The sequence below is a fragment of the Eumetopias jubatus genome, unplaced genomic scaffold (assembly GCF_037043125.1).
Source record: "Eumetopias jubatus isolate StellerSeaLion01/CBP00866 unplaced genomic scaffold, mEumJub1_p1.0 scaffold_3, whole genome shotgun sequence".
Lineage (NCBI taxonomy): Eukaryota > Metazoa > Chordata > Mammalia > Carnivora > Otariidae > Eumetopias > Eumetopias jubatus.
Window position 1 is genome coordinate 105,127,634 of NW_028274809.1, and position 21,432 is coordinate 105,149,065.

Sequence of the window (21,432 nt, forward strand, 5' to 3'; positions counted from 1 at the left end):
TTGGGGTAAATACCCAGGAGTGCAATTGCTGGGTCATAGGGTAGCTCTATTTTTATTTTTTTGAGGAACTTCCACACTGTTTTCCAAAGTGGCTGTACCAACTTGCATTCCCACCAAGAGTGTAAGAGGGTTCTCCTTTCTCCACAACCTCTCCAACATTTGTTGTTTCTTTCCCTGTCCATTTTTGCCATTCTAGCTGGTTTAAGGTGGTATCTCAATGTGGTTTTGATTTGAATTTCCTTGATGGCTAATGATGATGAACATTTTTTCATGGGTCTGTTAGCCATTTGCATGTCTTCTTCAGAGAAGTGTCTGTTCATGTCTTCTGCCCATTTTTTGACTTGATTATTTGTTTTTTGGATGTTGAGTTTGCGAAGTTCTTTATAGATCTTGGATACCAGCCCTTTATCTGTAGTGTCATTTGCAAATATCTTCTCCCATTCTGTGGGTTGCCTCTTTGTTTTGCTGACTGTTTCCTTTGCTGTGCAGAAGCTTTTTACCTTGATGAAGTCCCAAAAGTTCATTTTTGCTTTTGTTTCATTGGTTTTTGGAGATGTATCTTGAAAGAAGTTGCTGTAGCCGATGTCAAAGAGGTTACTGCCTTTGTTCTCCTCTAAGATTTTGATGGATTCCTGGCTCACATTGAGGTCTTTCATGCATTTTCAGTTTATCTTTGTGAATGGTGTTAGAGAATGGTCGAGTTTCATTCTTCTGCATGTGGCTGTCCAATTTTCCCAGCACCATTTATTGAAGAGACTGTCTTTTTTCTGTTGCATGTTTTTTTCTCCTGCTTTGTTGAAAGTTATTTGACCATAGAGTTCAGGGTCCATATCTGGGTTCTTTATTCTGTTCCATTGGTCTGTATGTCTGTTTTTGTGCCAGTACCATGCTGTCTTGTTGATCACAGCTTTGTAATATAGCTTGAAATAGGGCAACGTGATGCCCCCAGCTCTGTTTTTCCTTTTCAACATTTCCTTGGTGATTCGGGGTCTTTTCTGATTCCATACAAATTTGGGGATTGTTTGTTCCAGCACTTTGAAAAAATGTCATTGGAATTTTGATCAGGATGGTGTTGAAGGTATAGATTGCTCTGGGTAGCATAAACATTTTAACAATGTTTATTCTTCCGATTCATGAGCATGGAATATTTTTCCATCTTTTTGTTTCTTCATTTTTTTTCATGAGTGTTCTGTAGTTCCTAGAGTATAGATCCTTTACCACTTTGGTTAGGTTTATTCCGAGGCATCTTATGGTTTTTGGTGCTATCGTAAGTGGAATCATTTCTCTAATTTCTCTTTCTACAGTTGCATTGTTAGTGTATAAGAAAACAACTGATTTCTGTGCATTGATTTTGTATTCTGCCACATTACTGAATTGCTGTATGAGTTCCAGTAATTTGGGGGTGGAGTCTTTTGTGTTTTCCACATAAAGTATCATGTCATCTGCGAAAAGAGGGAGTTTGACTTCTTCTTTGCCAATTTGAATACCTTTTATTTCTTTTTGTTGTCTGATTGCTGTTGCTAGGATCCCCAGGATGCAAGGGTGGTTCAACATTAGCAAATCAATCAATGTGATAGAACACATTAATAGGAGGAGAGAGAAGAACTGTATGGTCCTCTCAATTGATGCAGAAAAAGCATTTGACAAAATACAGCATCCTTTCCTGATTAAAACTCTTCGGAGTATAGGGATAGAGGGAACATTCTTCAAGTTCATAAAATACATCTATGAAAAACCCACAGCAAATAGCATCCTCAATGGGGAAAAGCTGAGAGCCTTTCCATTAAGATCAGGAACACATCAAGGATGCCCACCCTCGCCACTATTTTTCGATTTTTCAGAATTTCAACAGCATTGACAACATATCTTTTGCCATTGCAGTATGTTTTATATACTCTTCAATTTATCATTCCAAAAAGAAAACCCAAATTAAGAGCCCAAAATATGGCAGGCACTGTGCATGGTGCTTCTTAGGTTAGGACAAACATGACACAGTCAAATACCTCAGGTGATTCATAGCTAATTGGGGGAGGGGGCTGTGTATGAAGATTCATTAATCTAGAATTATCATTTAGAGTGCACTAGAAAAAATTACATGCAAGAAAAGACGACAGAAAGGAGGAAGTGAATAACTTTATGGGCATACCCATGGGCAGGTGGGAAAGTCAGACAAAGCTTTTGAGAAGATCAATCTTTTTATGACAGAACACCTTCCAATTTCCCTACTTACCCTTTCCATACTTCTTTCTGCACTGGAATAAGTATTGTTTTACATTCTCCTCACATTCTTCAGTATCTCCTCCTTTCTACATGCCTACAGCCCCTTCCATATTTACCCTCTTTCTTTAGATGTACTGGTTTTTCCTTTAATCCAGAAATTCTCAGTTCTCTCACATCCTTAAAACAGCAATAGCAAAACCGTTTCTTATGACCACTCTTGACCACTCTTTGTTCTAATTCTCTCCTTCCCAGTAAGTTGAAGATTAGTCTGTACATTCAATTTCTACATCTTCACCTGCACTGTGGTATAGATATTGCTTTTACTAAGGTCACCAATACATTGCATTTTCAAAGTCCTTGAGACTTTTTGGCATTTTCTGAACCTCCCTGGTTCTTTGCCAGTGCTGGATCATTCCTTCTTTCTTCAAAGAATCCTTTCCTTTAGCTTCTGGGCCAAGAAACTTTCCTGGATTTTTTTCCTGTGTCTGAGAAATTCCTGTCATTTTCTCCTAATGTTTTTTTCTGTGTTTCTTCTTAAATACTAGTAAAACACTGTGTCCTTATCCCTTACTGATCTATATATTTTCAACTTAAATTACTATCCCTGAGTCCCAAAAGTTTGTCATCAATTTATGCATCTCCATCGATCTCAGACTTATTTTGTAAAATGTTTATGAAGCGTGCATGTGAGCACGTGTGTGTGTGTGTATGCACACACATTTGATGGAGGGACATTGAAACCGGTTTTTAAAGGTGTATAAGAAGTGACAAATGGAATGAGGAAAAAGAAGTATAATTAGCAGAGAAACAGCATATGAAAATGGAGTCTGTCTGGAAGCATGAAATGGCATTTTGCATCGAGGAACCACAGTTTGTTTATTAGTGTCAAAACTTAGGGATATGACAAGAAAAATGAAATCAAGATGAGGACCAAAATTAAAACAAAACAAAATGTGGATAGCATTCTTAAGAACTGGGATTTTTTTTTCTTTTTTTGTCCTGCAGAGGACACCATTTGTGAATGCAGTTTTAGGAGGAAAACAGGTGTAATATGCTCTTGTAAACCAGAGGGGAAGGTGTGTGCTGCATGGAAGAAAGACAAGTATGAGTGAGTCTAGAAACAGTTGCAAGGAGCTTTGCCTCCAGTGTTATCTTGTCCTGTCCATCAACCTCCCCTGCGAGGACCGTGGTGATATCTTCTGAGTCTTTTATCACTTTTTGGGAAGATCCAATTCATAGGGGTTTCAGTCTCAGCAGCCTTTCCCTATTTTGAGAATAGCTACTAATCTCCCAGAGAAATGGTCTCCAAAGTTTTGGATAGCAGGCTTGTTAGTAAAACAAATCAAGGAACACAACTTTACGGTATTCCAACAGAAGCATATTTATTTATATATTATATTGTGAAAGAAGGTTCCAAAATGCAGTAAGCATTGCTAGAAGAGTCATTCAAAATAGCATCAGGAGAAAGCAGGGCCTCTGCACATCTGCTGTTTCAATTCTCAGAACACCATGAACTTTTTGATTTTTGTCAATTGCAATTTGTCAATTGCAACCACCCCCTTGAACACATCTACTTTGGAGTGAAATAGAGATAATGTAACATCTGTTAGCTAAATAGCTAATCCTATATTAGATAGTCAGTTTAATTTTGCCAGCCCCAATCATAAGTCTTTTGAAACAATTTATGTAACCTTGTGGGTTTTGCCTTTGTAAGGCTACACTGTATACTTGCAATTCAGAGCACACTTTTGATTTCAATGGAGTCTGTGTCTCCTGGGTTGCAATCCTTAAAATCCCAAATAAATGGTTTTGGTGGCTTTTACACCTTGTAGTCTCCTTGCCAATAATATGCCTGACCTTTTACACTAATACACAGTAAAACAAAGTATGCACTAGGGAAATTTTAAAATGATAAAATAAGGCCAAAATTAAATGTTTAAAAATGATTATTGTCTTGTAATTCAAAAGTCCTTTTAGCTGGAATGCATGTGAGTATATACATTGATTTCACATATATTTGAATATATATGATTACTTCACATACATGTGACACACATGCATATGTATATATATGATTGTTTATGCTCAAGTAATTTTGAAAATACTGGCTTAACATTTTCAATATAGCATTTCAAAGAGCTGGTTCTACGATCAGTTTATTTTGATATTATTTTTTTTAAAGATTTTATTTATTTATTTGAGAGAGAGAGAGAGTGAGCACAAGCAGGGGGAGTGGCAGGCAGAGGAAGAAGCAGGCTCCCCGCTGAACAAGGAGCCCCACCCGGGGCTTGATCCCAGGAACCTGGGATCATGACTTGAGCCAAAGGCAGATGCTTAACCAACTTAGCCACCGAGGCCCCCCATATTTTGTTATTGTTTTTAATGATTGTTTTTAATGATTCTCTCAATATGAAAAATACTCAAAATACAATTTATATAATATTCTCTTAGGCAAAATTCTTGTTAATAATGGTGGCTATGGATTTGTATCCATCTTTCAAGTCAATTTTATTATTTTAGATAGTTTTACTCAGTTGCTGTTATATCTGACTAGATCCTCTTTTTTAGCCTCTGTTTCAAGTGGAGAGTTCATATTAGAATTAAAAGCTTCAGCTTAGCCAATTTTTATTGTTGGTTTAGCTTGTGTTATTAATATGATCTTTAACTTACTTTTTCCTTGCAGGTATCTTTGCAGTTACATGTCTATTTGTAAGACTATTTTAGTTGAAATTAGACCCTACAATTGCACATTTATTTAACCAGGCACAGAAAAGCTGCGCTACATTGCAATATACTAAAAGTAGATGAATGAATGAGCACCACCATTCTGAACTCTTTGCACTTTGACCTTCTGACCAATAGACCCCAGGTAAAATGAGGAGTTTTTTATTTTAAAAATTTATTTATGTATTTGAGAGGGAGAGAGAGAGAGCCAAGGGAGAGGCAGAGGGAGAGGGAGGGAATCTCAAGCAGAACACCCCCTACCCACCACCCCCCCAGCACCTCTGTCCCCTGCTGCTGAGCCCAGGGCCTGAAGCAGGGCTGGATCTCAAGGCCCTGACATCATGACCTGAGCTGAAAACAAGAGTCTCACACTCAACAGACTGAGCCACCCAGGCAGTTCAAAATGAAGAGTTTTAAAGTACAGTTTCAAAAGTAAAAGAAAAAAAAAAGCCTCTCCTATGATTGCAAAATAAAAACTTGTCAAAGATTTTATTCAACTTCTTAATTAATGATGTAAATAGTAAAAAAGGAAAGGTGGATCAAAAAACAGTTAAGGAGCTAAATATTTATAGCTAATTTAATAAAGAATGTGAAAATAAGATCACTTGGTTACATATTTTATATGATGATAAACCATATCTCTCAGAATTATCTCCTGTGCCTGGCATCTGCATTTGTACCAGAAAAAAGTTGACAAATTAATATGCAATTTCACTAAGTTTTGGACCTCTAATAAAAAATAGTGATTTGAACAAAGTACATCCCAGTAAATGGTAATTCTTATAAGGTACCTATGCCCCATGTTGATCACTTTTAGTCAAATTTCCAAGTTATAAAGTATTTTTCTTAACACTCTGAAATGTGTTATTTTCAACACTTTCATAATAAGGATAAAATGCATGAACAAAACTGATCTAATCTAAGATACCAAGGCACAGTATGGCACAGAATCACTAATGGTCAATGTTCTATTTCCTTTAGGGGCTGTTATCTGAGTCAGCATGATAACAAAAGATATTCTCACTTTTTTTTTAAATTTTATTTATTTGACAGAGAGAGAGAGTCCAAGCAGGGGGAGCAGCAGAGGAAAAGGGAGAAGCAGACTCCCCACTGAGCTCTCAGACCTATTTTGTTTAGGAAACATATTTCTTTCTCTGTGTCTTTAATATATGTCATTACTAATATTATTTATATTAGAGAGAGGGAGAGAAACAAACACAACAAGGTGCAGAGGTGACACAAGAGACATCTGTAAGGATAGACTGTGGCACACAGCAGAATATGGGCAAATCTTCCTGGGTATGGTGTGTTAAGAATGGGTTCATAAGGGAGGGGACACTTCAGCTCTAAATCTTGAAGGGTTAGAAAATATTTTCCAGGTGGACAAGATGGAGAAAAGCCTGCGACTAGAGCTGGCAGTGTAGACAAGTGTGGATTGTGAAGAGCACTATGAGTTTGAGGAAGTGGATGTGGATCTGGGTGTGAGATGAAGTTCACAGAGGACAGAATAATGAGGATTTCTAAGCCACACAAAAAAATTTGTACTTTATCAATGACAAACCTCTTCTAACACACTTCACGCCCTGGTCTGGGGAAAAATGGAGAAGCAAAAGTAGCTATTTCCATTAGAATCACTGGTAGATTTCCATTATAAGGTCCTCATTGACCTTTGGTATATGGGTTACTGTCAATGCTATTACCCTGGTTCCTTCTACCTTCCTATCAATTTTCATCAGTAATGATCTTCATGATTGCTGTAAGCTACTGGAAAGGTTTAAAACTGAGCTCAACAATTTCTACATTTTATGCCCTTAATAGCCGAAAATTGGTATTACATGCTCTCGAGGGGTTGCTATGGGACAGTGTGAGAATAATGCTTAGAAAAGCACCATTTTAAAAAAACTGGATTCTACTCCACACTTAATCACTTTCCATGAATCATTCCATCTCTTCTTGCAGTCAGTTTCTTCATCAGTGAAATGGAAGTTAGGAGCTGTACATGGAGAACACCATTTGAAGCCCTTAAAAGCTAAGCTGTCATGTCTTTACACATGTGAAGGGAAAGTACCTGCACAGAGTCAGGGTGGACTTGATTTCATTTTTTTTTTTTTTTTAGGGTGGGCTTTAACTTAATGGATCACAGTTAGCTATTTAGCTAAAAGCAAAACCATTTCAAAATCAGAAGGGTAGGCAAACAAAAGGTGAATAAATCTTTAAGAGCCAAGTTGGCAAGTCCCTCTCCAAAGACTGTCCAGGAGAGATGAGGTCTCCTGGGTGAGTAGAGGCATCAGGCCTTCACAGCCTGAAGCAGGCAAATATTTTCAATGTATATCCATTAGCTTTTGTTCCAAAGCCTCTGTTACATAGCAACTTTAAATTGTAATGCAACTTCTCAACTCTCTTTCTCCACATGGAGAGAAAAAGTACAAGCCCAGGGATCAACTTTTAAATTTCTAAATACCTGCATTTCTAGTATGCAGTGACCAAACTGTCAGTCTGACCTTGAATCTTGACCCCTTACAAGCCTAGTTACCTTTGTCCTTCTGTGAGTTTACCATTGTGAAACTGATCTCATCTTACTGCATTAATGGGATGACATCTTTGTGCCTGTTTTTGAAGGCTAGACCATTCTTGGTAAATAAACCACATAAATTTTGCAATGAATTATCTTGGTGGCTGGCTTACCCCAAAGACTGTATAGACGTTTTCTTTCACATTTTAGGAACAATTACATCTGTGTTCATTATTTCATGTAACTGATATGTGGGATAAGTATATTGAAAATATACACATAAATGAATTATTACTCCCACTGGTTTTCGAATTTCATCTAAGATATTATAACTAGTGCATTACAGTTAGTGCATTTATAACCTTTAACATCAAGACCTCCATTATAATTTAAAAGAGATTATTCTACTTCTTTAATGAATATTTACTTATTAAAGAAGTTTCCAGAAACTAAAATACTAAAATTAAAAGAAATAATTCTCTCATTGTAGAATAGTAGTAACCATATTTGTGAATTGATATGAGAAAAATAAGTCACAAGTTCAGATCCTAACTTGATTTAGTTAACAGTTTAACCCAGATTCCATCCAAGTTCTGCAATCTTTCCATTTTACAGAAGAATATACATTGTGCAGAATTTTAAAAGTAACAGAAATGATTACCATCATGATTACTTCTGAAAATTCTTAAGAAAGATTATCCCAAATTTGGAAATAAAGTGGATTGTTAGGAGCATACCCTTTAAATATCAGATGGTTTTCACTTAGCTTAATCCTTTCTAGTTCCATTTCCATCATTGCAAATGGCAACCTTTCATTCTTTCTTCTGGCTGAGTGATATTATATATATACACACCATATATATATATACACACCACATCTTCTTTATCCATTCATCAGTCAATGAACATTTGGGTGGAGGATGGGGGATGGTGATGATGGGGATTAAGGAGGGCATTTGTCATGCTGAGCACTGGGTGATGTATGGAAGTGTTGAATCACTATATTGTACACTTGAAACTAATATTGCACTGTAAGTTAACTAACTGGAATTTAAATAAAAACTTGAAGAGAAAAAATAAATATCAGATGGTTTTCTGTTTAGCAGGCTCCCAAAAAGATTATTTCTCTAGAAGAATGTATGTGGCTCAGATTTTGTAATTTACTATCTGATTAGAGCCCAGCACTGTGAAGCTGCATGCTAACTTACAAATTTCAGTCATAAATACAAGCCCCAAGATTATATTTTATATGAGATTACCCAGTTTTATTCTAACATTCTTTTCTTTGGGGGGGTATAATGCTGCAAATCCCCAGTTCCTCTTCAAATGCTCTTGGAACTAGTTCCATTATTTTTACTGTTTGCTTCACTGATAATTTGAATCATTAAAATTATTAGTTAATATATTAAAATACTTATAATAGTGTTTGGCATGCAAAAATATTAACTATTAATATATCCTTTTGGTGGGGCCCCTGGATGGCGCAGTCAGTTAAGCATCACTTCAGATTTTGGCGCAGGTCATGATCTCGGGGTCATGCGATAGATCACAGCCTTGGGCTCTTTGCTGAGCAGGGAGCCTGCTTAAGATTCTCTCTTTCCCTCTCCCTCTGCCCCATCCCCCTGCCTGTGTTCTCTCTCTCTCTCAAAAACAAACAAACAAACAAATAAATAAATAATAAAAATAAGAAATAAAAAATAAACAAATATATATCCTTTTGGTAACACAATAATGTTTTAGAGTGAGACATATTGGATGAAAATCCAATCTTGCGTCATTTCAGTTATGTAAATTTGGGCAGTTCCTTTAACCTTTCCAAATTCCCATGCCTATATATGACACACAGTTAGAGCAACTACCTCCTTTGTTGTGAGGGTTAAATAACATGAAGGATTTAAATTTTTTTTCAAAGATTTTATTTATTTATTTGACAGAGAAAGAAAGAGAGAGAACATAAGCAGAGGGAGCAGCAGAGGGAGAAGGAGAAGCAGGCTCGCCACTGATTAGGGGGCCAGATGCATGGGCTACATCCCAGGATCCTGGGATCATGATCTGAGCTTTCCTGACTGAGCCACCCAGGTGCCCCAACATGAAACATTTTTAAAGTTCTTGGCAAATGCTCACTAGGGACTCAGTAGTCATTGGCTATTGTTATTCACTAAAAGATACTTGCCCTTGGAATGTGCACATAATAAACAATCGCTATGATGGATTGAGCACTTCCATAATTGCAAGAGGGTGGGAGAGAACAAAGCGCCCACTCGTACATCTATTGCTATAATAACTAGAATAAAATTGACTGTATTTTACTGGGGGATTCCCCCATCCAATGGCAGTGAAATTGGTAAAGAAACATTTCCCATTCCCTTAATGTGCGAATTGCTGAAATGGATTTTCTTAAGTGAAAGATTTCTACTCCTAAATCCTTTTAAGTGTGTCCTAGTTCCCAGAAGACTGGCTGGAAATTGCTCCCAGGCACCAGACATACATTTCAAAGTGCAATATTCAGTGAACCCTCAGAATCTGCTTAATAATGAACTCTTGTGTGTTGACATGAGGCTAATATAGGTGATATATTGATTATAGTCCTGCTGAAATATGAACTTTTTCTGCATAACCAAGTGTTCTCAAGTAAGAAATGTAGACTCTCTGCCTGGACCAATTAGCAGGTGCATGAATTTGACTTGTCCTATTACCTCCTAGAGTTAATATTAATAAAAGAACTGGAGATGCTCACTGAATTTTCCTTTCTCTCTGTCTCCCTCTCTCCCTCTTTTGCTTTGCCCTTGTGAAAACGAAGTAAAGAATAAGTTGCCAAGGGCCAGTAATCATGCCTGTGATTAACGGGTGACCAATACTTACAAGGTCAATGCTAATCAAAGTAGGGGCAGAGCTCAAACAAATAATTTTTGGCCCAGGATAGAAAAGATTTTGGTCAGGAAGAGGGGCAGAATGAAGAAGGAAAGAACAAAGAATCATCTGTACAGACTGTCATCTCCATGCTTGCAGTGTTTTTAAGCCTAAAATGGTTTTCATTTACCATCCAGCATGTTCATAGGCTTCCCCATTTTACTGCCAGCTGGTGTGTGTGCAAAAATTGTTAACTCTAGTGTAACTCCAAGATGAGAGCAATTAGAGAGGTAGCCCACCATTGAACATGTGTATGTGTATATGAGTGAGGCCATACACCACTGAAGGTACTCCAATAAAAAAAAAAAAGGTGTTGTATGATATCATAAAAAAATTGCAAGAGGGAAAGGGATTTGAAGGAGACAGACACTATTTTACACCATGGACTGTCCCATACACTCTATATGCTCTGTGTTACCTTAGGGATCTCTTTAGACTATCTAGGCACAGTTCCCTCATCTGTAAAGTGTGAATAATACTAGCAAAATGTGCAGGGATTTTGTTGGGAATGAATAAAAGCAGAAGTGTTGAGATGATTCAGTGAGAAAATGGATGTGAAAGCACAGTTCCTGATACTGAGCATATAGCTAATTGATGTCAGTTTCCATTCCTTAATCTAAGTTAGTGCTCACTGCTAATTGATCTTAACCCACATTATTGTTCCCTAATAATTAGCATAGACCTTACTGCAGTCTTTCGTTGCATACTTGCTCCTTGAGAAAGGTCTCCCAAGATGTTTGGCTATCTGAAACATCTAATTCTGCCTTAGAGACTCTCAACAAGGAAATGTTTCATGAGGCAGTAATGAGACTCTCATTATAATATTGATGGCATTCTTGACTTTTCTAAAACAGAAATGTTTCTGGAAGCACCATCATCAAGTTTACAATAGCTATAGTTTCTAAAATCCATAGCCTCAGATGGATATAATTTTTGCTTTTAAGGAAACATTTTAAGCTCAGTATTACATGAGGAATTGAGGACCAAGTGGCCCATTGGAAAATGCCCCACCATGCAAATTCCCTGGCTCATCGATGAAAAAGGAACAGTACAGTTTACAAAGTCTTCTGCTAGACTCACAGAGTGCCATGTAAAGATTATGGGTTCTGCTAGGATATATCTACTATGAATTAGGAAAAAAAAAAGATTGCTTTCCTCTAGAGGGCAGAATTAGACCCATACCAAGGCACATGACTTGGTGAACACAACTTAGGTTGACTTTAGTGCCGCTGTGCCTTAGCCAGGCATCTCTGTGTGGAGCCGGGTGAACTAATCATTTGAAAGTCTCCTGTTTGGTGTTGCTGTTTCACTAAGAAGCCACCTATTTGACCTTTCTTTTGAAGTGTTGGCATTAATTTGCCTGGAGAATAATGAAATAAAAATAAAATAAAATAGAATAGAATAAAATAATTCCCAGATTGGTGGGAAATCTATTTCCAGTTAATGTTATTTCTTTTTTTCTTTTCATCAGTATAATACAATAAATATATCTTTCAAATTACATGAGTGAGCTTCTCTTTGGAGTGAGCTCAATGTTTGTTGTTTTTCTATTTCTTTTGTTATGCCTACTTATGGAATTTAAAGCAGAACTCTTATTGAAATTTAACTTTCCTTCCAAAATTTGTTTACATCATAATTATAAGTATCAATGAATTTCACTAAGTGAACACACCTGTGTAACCAGCTCCCTCTGCCCCAGACAGATCAGCCATTTCTTGCATTTCTTGAGTGAGTAATATGTTTCTTGATCCAAACCTGAGGGATTTTTGGTTTATTTGTTTTGCAGTTTTATTACAGAAAAACACAACTAATACACTAATTAGAGAATACAGATGCTCTGTCTGAATGAAATGGTGACAGCAGTTAGAAAAGCATATCTTCTGCGTGTCTACAATTCCACTCATGGATGGTCCTCAAAGATAGTAATGGAAAAATGTCCACTAAATGAACGGAAATTCAGGCAATGTATCCTTTTGTCTACTTTTCATGGAAGGAGATAGAGTCTGGGTGCAGAGATCTACTCTGATTCATAGTTGTCTACTGACTCAGATAAAACAAGATTGGGAAATGGATGACAAAGGGATTTGAGGGAACGGTATGTAAACAGACTACTTAGAGTGTACATAGCTTCTAAAGATATGCATGTTCCTTGTAAATGTCCATCAGAAGGCATTCACTGTAGCAGAGGGTCTCACTTCGAGAAGACAAGCCATCTCGTGAATGTCCACTGGCATTTATGTACTTATTTATTTCCAATTTTATTGAGATATAATTGACATATAACATCATTCAACTTTAAGGTGTGCAACATGTTGATTTGATACACTGATATATTGCAAAATAATATCCACTATAGCATTAGCTAATACCTCCATCACATCACATAATTATTATTTCCTTTTTTTTGTGAGAATGTTTAAGATCTACTCTTTCAGCAACTTTAAAGTATGTAATAGAGTATTATTAACTCTAAATGAATACCCTGGTGTTTGCTGACAGGGTCCGTGGATAAAATGGCCAAGGCATCTACAATGGAGTCTTATATGAGCTCAACAGCTTGGAATTCCCCACGGTGCAGTTGCTTTGGTAGATTCTACTGCTGAATGCTAAACTCCTAATAACAGAAGACAATGCTAAGCCCCCAGTTGATCCTAATCTACTATAAAACTACAAAAGTCACTTGAAAAAAGTTGACTGTTTAGGTACCTTTTTTATGGAAAAGACGTTGATTTGTCTTTAGGGGAATATGAACTTATTTTAAGAATTTTTTTAAGATTTTATTTATTTATTTGAGAGAGAGAAAATGAGAATTAGAGAGCACAAGAGGGAAGAGGGTCAGAGGGAGAAGCAGACTCCCCGCTGAGCAGGGTGCCTGATGTGGGACTTGATCCCGGGACTCCAGGATCATGACCTGAGCTGAAGGTAGTCGCTTAACCAACTGAGCCACCAGGTGCCCCAAATATGAACTTATTTTAAAAGTGATTTCTGTTTTCATGATACAGGACTTCTGCCAGTACTAACATTCTGTTTCATGAATTGTCATAGAATTCCACATATGATCACCTCTTTCTAAGGTATTCATTTTATGGACAAGGAGGCTTAGCAATGGGCTCTAATCTATGGAATTCTCAGAAATATTCTTGTCATGAGCAGATCAGTGAATCAGAATCAAATTGGAAGACATTACCCTGAGATGGTAGGAGTTTTTCCCCTGAGTTACAATATAAATATTAAGTCAGCATCCAGCATCTGGTACTGTTTCCCTACACACTATGGAGTACAGTTCTACATCTCACTATTATATCTGATACATCATGTTAGAAACTGTTTTCTTTCTTGTTTTCTCAACCATTGGCTTGATGAGTTCAAAGTCCTGGTCACTAAGAGGGAATCCTGCCACCATTGAACACAGTTATGGTTTCAACAAATTGAATTTTGGGAATGAGATATGACCACTTGGAGTTCTTTGTGCCACTAAATTGAGAGGTGGAGAAGGGGGCATCTGAAGTGGCTAAGATGATTGATCATGATTATTGTGGAGAAAGGATGCTACACAGTGGGTACAAGAAGGAATATGTGCATATCCTGAAGGATTTATTTCAGCACCTTTGAGTGCAGTCATATTAGTAAGAAAGGCCAATTGTGAGAACAACAACAGCAAAACACTTCTGAGAACTTGGATTTTACCAAAATAGATTCATCAGGAAAAACTTCTGAGGAACCAAGTTTTTAGAAGAAGGTAACACTAGAGATTATTCAGTTAAATTCCAGGAAAGTATTATTAATACCTATCTATATACTAAGTACTCACATCAGTAAGACTGACCTGACTCTGTAGGTGTCAGTGTGTGTGTGTGTGTGTGTGTGTGTGTGTGCACATGTGCACATGCATGTGTTTGTACCTTATATTTTCCTTTGGAAAATCAAGAATGAGAGTCTTGATTTTCTCTTTTGAGCATTGTCTAAATGCCTAGGAAAAATTCTGTCTCCAATCACTCACATTTAAAGAAAAGGCAAATCCCCTACCCTATTTTCACAAGATCGAGTCTTGAGTTGCTCTCAGTTATTACAGACATTTCACACCATGGTACTAAGCAATACTAAGAGAGGTAAGAACAATAGGGCTGAACTTTCTCCCTCAAGTTGTGAGGATAAAGAAGTGATTCAGGTGAGCAAATATAAGAGAGATAGAGATATGCTTTGGTGAGGGTCCTAATACATACAAAGAGTGCTTCATGTTGACAAAGAGAGTATTTTCCTGATAGAAGACTATATCACCAGAAACTTCATAGCAGTATCTGAGACACGTCAAGAAAGAGGACATAGTAAGAAAGGAGTCGAGGAGGAAGAGGGGCCAACAACAGCTCAGAGGGAAAGGGCAGTATGTGGCCTACAAAAATAAAGAAGCCCTAGTCTGGAACCTCACTGAATATGTGGACCTTGCTGGAGAGGGCAAGTGACTCTAGGTCTTGGAGAACTCTGTTTATTTAAAAGAATGGTCTTGGTTGTTAGAGTTAAAGCAGAAAAGACCAGATAGAAGCAATAGTAGACAAATGACATCATCTATTTTAAGTAAGGTCTGAGGATTTACAGACTTATTTCTGTTGGTCTCCTTCAAGCAACATATGTACTGTAATAACTAATTCCCTGCTCTTCTGATTGGCTGTCAACATCCAACCAGGAAAAACACAACTATCTGTTCTATTATGAATGTGGATTCTCAAAGAGGAGAGGTATTTACCACCAGCTACATTCTGAAATTCTTGTGTTCAAAAGCAATTATAATTATTATTATTTTGCATTTATATAGCTGTATTTTATTACAAGAGCTTTACAATTGTGTTTGTGTCTTTCTATTTGCCTTCTTGCTCATCAGCCTTGTGAAATATGTCAGGGTTATTGGCCTTATTGTGTAGATTAAACATTTGAAGCAATTAAGATTTGAAGGGAGTTTCCATTTATTTTTGGCTTTGGAAGAACAGTTCACAGGTAACAAGAGGTCCATTTTAAAGTGCAATGGATGGGCTTACAGAAAAGAAAAACAAATACATTTTGCTTCTAGTAAATTAGGATAAGTCCATTTCACATTAAAGGCATTTTTAAACACTGAAACTTCTTTTCCATTAATCAGGAGAATATAATGCACTTGTTTAAACCAAAAACTTTTAATGCTAGATGTGCTCAAATTCTAACACTGTCTATTACTCATGCAGTTCTGGCAAAATTTCTTAATCTCATTGAATATCAAAGTATAAAAAATAACTAGTAACATGTTTTTAATTGGCTTTTCATTAATATTAATATCTTGTTTACACAATATCTAACAAATGTATGGAATATTGTAAAGAAAGAATGCATAGCATTCATTACTAACATAATTGTCATCATGACCAAATATTTATTAAAAATTCAACTTAAGAAATTCAGCTTTAGTTTCTTTATCAGAATAATATAGTCAATTATGCAATAAAATATTCTACAACATTTTAAGAGATTACATTATATCCTTTTATTTAAAATTTGTCATTATTTAAGATTTGTCAATAGCTAAAATGTCTTAATAATGTGTACATAAATATATATATACAACTGTCTCATTTTTAATACTTGATTCATCAAAACTTCACTAATAATGCACACCAAGTTTTACAAATATGTGCAGCAAATATCATAAAAATCTACTAAGAATTGATTTTTGTGTAATCAAAAAATCTCAGATGTCCCAATTTTAGAGAAATGATGCTATTAAATCACTAATTCTCAGAAGAAATGAACATATCAATAACTTGAACAGTGTAGAAAATAAGACCACAGATTAAGTGTTTAAGTATCAGACTTTGTCATGTCCATGAACTGTAGTGTAGGAGGAACAGGTGGAGATGGTAGGTGGCCAGCCATCAATGTATCACATGCCAAGATTAAAAAGAGTTTCTTTGATACCTAAGCACATTCTTCATTGCTTGCCCAAACTGATGTGGGCAGCCCAAGAGGAACAGTTGAGACCACTCTGAGGAAATGAGATTTCATGACATTAGAAAGGAGTTAATAGACCCACTCCAGGCAAGCAACTTAAATCCAAATTTCCAAACACATTCTGTACAAACCAAACATATCAGAAAGGACAGAAAATAAAACTGCACAACCCACCACTAGAGCTAAGCTAGGAGACACGGAAAGATACAGACTTCAATTCACTAGCAAATGGGTGAGTAAAAGTCTGAAATTACTGAAATCAGGTCAGGAACACTGCTAGAATGGAGACAGAACTGCCCTGAAGGAGGAACATGCCATGGGGTCTGGGAGGTGCCCTGATATACCAATAACCTCACACACAGGAGAGGGTCCACTCTGAATGAGAGAATAACCAAAAACACCTCTGAGACTTGATAGTGGAGCACCATCTACGGAAACTTAGAAAGTATAAGAAATGGAGGAGGTCCTCTTGGAAGGCAGAGCTTCTGGAGAAAAGGATACGAACTGAAGAGAAAGCTAGGTCTACAGGCTTGGCAGAAAAGGATAAAAAGAAGACAGAAGGTAGAAATTAAAGGATCTACAAAAACAAACACACAACAGTAACAACAAAAGAAATTCGAGCCCCTCACCCATGGGAAAAAATCGCAAAGTCCCATATCCCTCCAGAAACAACACAAAAGTAATTCAATACATAAATTGCACTTCGTGATTCCAACACAGGAAGTTGGATTTTAGCTAAGAAAATAAAGAGCCAACTCATTTTTATCAATCACTATACATACATCAGTTATTACTAGCCCAGGATATTTCAAACACCTATGAAAACAAATAGAAAAAGACAGGAAAATTTGATAAATAGCCTGTCCTAAGGAGAAAAAAAGAAAAGGAACAAAGTTTTCATGGATGAAAATACTATTTCCAATGATCAACCACAAACCACACCAAAACATAATAAAATGGCAATCAGATGCCATTAAAAAGCCAAGTGAAGAATATATAAATGTACTATAAATTTAATATAATTTATTACAAACAAAATTTAAGGACTATATAACTTTAGAAATTCAAAAACTCAGAATATGCACAAGAAAATTATAAAATAAAATTGATGGAACTAAGAAAAACTGAAGAAAAAGGTCTGTATTATTTGAGACATAAAGTATGAATTACAAAGTGTTAAAGAATAGCTTTGAGTGAAAGCGTAGGTTGAGATTGAGAGGATAAATGAAAACATTCAAGGATTAAAAACAAAAATATAGGAGGAGTAATGAGAATTGAAGGGGATATAAAAGAGAGAAAATGGGCATGCACATATACAAAGAGAAAAGTATCTGGAGAAGGATAGTACAACAATACATATGGAGGAGTATTATTTAAAATTTTAACTTAAAAATGAACTCTCTGAAAAAAAAAAAGAAAGGGATGGATTCAGTCCTACAAATAAAAGGGCTCTACAATTTACCTGAGAAAATGGACCTGGATGGGTCAACTATGAAACACATTTTAGAAGAACTAATAGACTTTGAAGATATATTTTTTAAAAAAATATCTAGGACCCCACACAAAAAGAACAAATTAAATATGAATAAAAGAAAATAAAATAGAAGTGATTTTGCAAGAGCATCACAGAAAGCAAGATAACAGTAGAAACATTTTTTTTTTTTTTTACATACCACTTACATGTGTTTTATTAGGGAGATCAAACTCATCACAATGACTATTTCTTAGATGATGAAGGTAGTATACATTTTTACTAAATGGTTAAAAAGAAATAATTATCCAAATGATTTCTAGATTCCGTGTGTCATTTTTTTCATACTTTCACTATTGTTTTTCCCAAATTATCTCCTTTCAGCATTCCCATGAATGTAGCTGGCATGTTTTCAAATCCTTCGATGATGTATTCATGGTACTGGATTTTACCCTCTATGACCCATTTCAGCAAGTCTTTCAGAGCCTTCTGGCGGACCTCTCCTTGCCAGCGGGGGACGATGAACCCTTCCAGGCGGAGCTGCTGATAGATAATATTCTCTGGGGGTGGGCCTGGGGGAGGAGGGCAAGTACTATTATATGTAGAGATGGCCCCACATATAGCAATTCTTCCAAATTTCTTCATCTGGGGGATAACAATGTTTGAAAACTCTCCACCTACATTATCGAAGTAACAGTCATAACCATCAGGAGAGGCTTTTTTCAAAGTTTCTTCCAAAGACTCTACTGTTTTGTAGTTAAAGGCAACATCATATCCAAGCTTTTTGAGGTAGGCAAGCTTTTCGTCAGACCCTGCTGCTCCAACAACTTTGCAGCCCTTGAGCTTAGCTATCTGCCCCACCACAGAGCCCACTGCTCCTGCTGCTGCATTAACCATCACTGTTTCTCCACCCTTCACACCACACATCTGTAGGCCACACATCAAGTAGGCCAAAGTAGGCTGTTAGCCCTGTCATGCCCACTGTTCCCAGAGCCAAAGACACCGGTAACGTGTCTGGCCATTCTGCGGGTAGCTTTTCCAGATCTTTCCCATCAGAAATAGAGTGCGTCGTCCAGCCTGAAAAAGCCACTACCACAGTTCCTGCTGGGAAGGCTGAGTTTTTACTTTCCACAACTCTGGCCACTTGCTGCCCCATCATCATATCACCCTCCTTCAATCTTTTGGCCGCCACTCTCATATAAGGATCCACGGTAAGGAACAAAGCTTCCAGCAGGACCTCTCCATTTTTTAAGGATGGGAGTTCAACTGTCTTTAACTCGAAGTTACTATGAGTAGGGCTGCCTTCAAAGTGCTTCTTCAGGGTCCAGCTCTTAGCATGAACCATCCTGAAGTTTCCCAGCCCACAGGTTCCACTACCTAGACAGAATGGTTGCGGTTGTCAACAGTAGAAACATATTTTTAAGAAACTCAAAGAAAAGTGTGAGGCAAACAGCTCATGGATCTAGAAATACAATCATGTCATGGGTTCCTCCTCCCTGTCATTACCCCTGCCAAAGTTAACCACCATCTTGATTTCTATCCTCAGAGATTACTTTTGCATTTTTTGAGTTTTATATAAATGGAATCATACAGTAAGCAACGTTTCCTCTCTTTTTCTTTCTCTTTTTAAAGTAGGCTCTTCTAAGTAGAGCCCAATGCCCAGCGTAGAGCTTGAAGTCACTACCCTGAAATGAAGACCTGAGCTGAGATCGAGTAAGATCCTTAACCCACTGAACCACCCAGGTGTCCCAACAACCATTTATTTCTGTCTTCTTTCACTCAATGCCGTATTTGCAAAATTCAGTTATGGTCTGGGGTAACAATAATTTATTTCATTGTCTTTGCTTAGAGTAACAGCTGTGTGATTTCCTAATATTGATTCATTCTATTATTTGGGAGTATTTAGGTAGTTTCAAGGTTTGGGGTATTCTGAATAGTGCTATTATTCTTGTATGTGTCTTTTTTTTCTTTTTGTATGTGTCTTTGGATGAACATATATATCCATTTCTGCTAGGATATACTTAAAATTAAATTTCTGGGTCACAGAAGGTCCTGCCAGATAATTTTCCATAGGAGTTTGACCATTCATGCATGTCCAGTAGCAGTGCACAAGAGTTCTGTTTGCTCCACTTTTGTGCCCAAATTTGGTATTTTGTTTTGGCCATTTTCCTGATTGTGCTGGGTATAGCTTGCTCAAGTTTTCCTTTGCATCTCCCTGATGACTAAGGAGATTGAACACATTTTTATGCATTCGCTTTTTATTTTGAGTTCCTCTTTTTGAAGTAGCTATTCGATACTTAACTCACTTTCAGTTTGGTTCTGTTTTATTTTTTTTATTTAGGAGTTATTTATATATTCTACATACAAAATATTGACAGAAACATTTATCACAGATCTATTTATTTTAAACCACATACACACATAGGTAGTTCAACAATCTGTGGCTTGTCAGTCTGTGGCTTAGTTTTTCACAATCAGTATTTTTTTTCATGATCGTATGTTCTTAATGTTAATAAAGTAATGTCTACATCATTTTTTAGTTTAGTTAGTATCCTTTTAAGAAAACTTTCTTAACTCATGGTCATGGTGGTGTTCTCCCTATGTTTACATCTAAGAGTTTTATTTTCTTACTTTCCATTCACATTTAGACTTAAACTTTTAAAAATACTTTGTTAAACCTGCTGTGTAAAATAAAATTACTATATGACACACTAACTCTGCTCTTAAGTAAATACACAAAATAATAGGAAACAGGAACTCAAGTAGATATTTGTACACAAACATTCAATGTAGCCTTATTCACAATAGCCAAAAGTGGAAATGATTTAAGTGTCCTTCAACAGATGACAAAACGGGGTATATACACACAACGTGATATTATTTGGCTATAAAAAGAAATGAAATTCTGATAGATGCTACAAAATGGAAGAACCTTGCAAACATTATGCTGAAATAAGCCAGATGACAAAACAACAAATACTGAGGGATACTACTTGGTATGAAATATACAGTACAGTGAATACATAAAAGCAATAATAAATTAGAAGTACCAGAGAGTTGTTGCTTAATGGATACAGGATTTCTGTTTAGAGTGAAGACAATGTCAAAAAAATAGAAAGTGGTAATGATTACTCAACATCATGAATATCAATACTACCGAATCATACATTTAAATGTGGTTAAAATGACAAATTGTATATGTATTTTAACATACATACAATCAAAAAATGTACAGAAATGGCTTCTTTGACAATATACCAAGGGGCATATCCCAACACTAAAATGCTCAACAGATAATGAAATCTGTGTTGTCAACTATTTTTTTTCCTTTTCTTTTTCCCTTTTTTTGAGGTTGCCACTGAAACTCTTTGTTATTTGTATTTGCTTTATATATTTAAAATTAAAGAGAAGGTACAATTATGTGTGAGAAAAAAATGTAAGAAGTCTAAAGTGTACACAGTGATAAATTGGTATACATATCAATTGTATAAGGGTTCTTCCCATCTAGTTAATGATCACATTCATCACCTCGCATATTTCTCCTGTCCCTGAGAACATTTAAATTCTACTCTAGTAACAAATTTCAATTGTATGATACAGTGCTATTAACTACTGTCACCAT

The 21,432-nt window shown here is 36.4% G+C and overlaps 1 pseudogene; it reads right to left on the minus strand.

Moving 5' to 3' along the window:
- Positions 1–18,017: 18,017 nt before the first annotated feature.
- On the minus strand, positions 18,018–19,202 carry LOC114207299 (prostaglandin reductase 1 pseudogene; annotated as a pseudogene).
- Between the last annotated feature and the right edge of the window lie 2,230 nt (positions 19,203–21,432).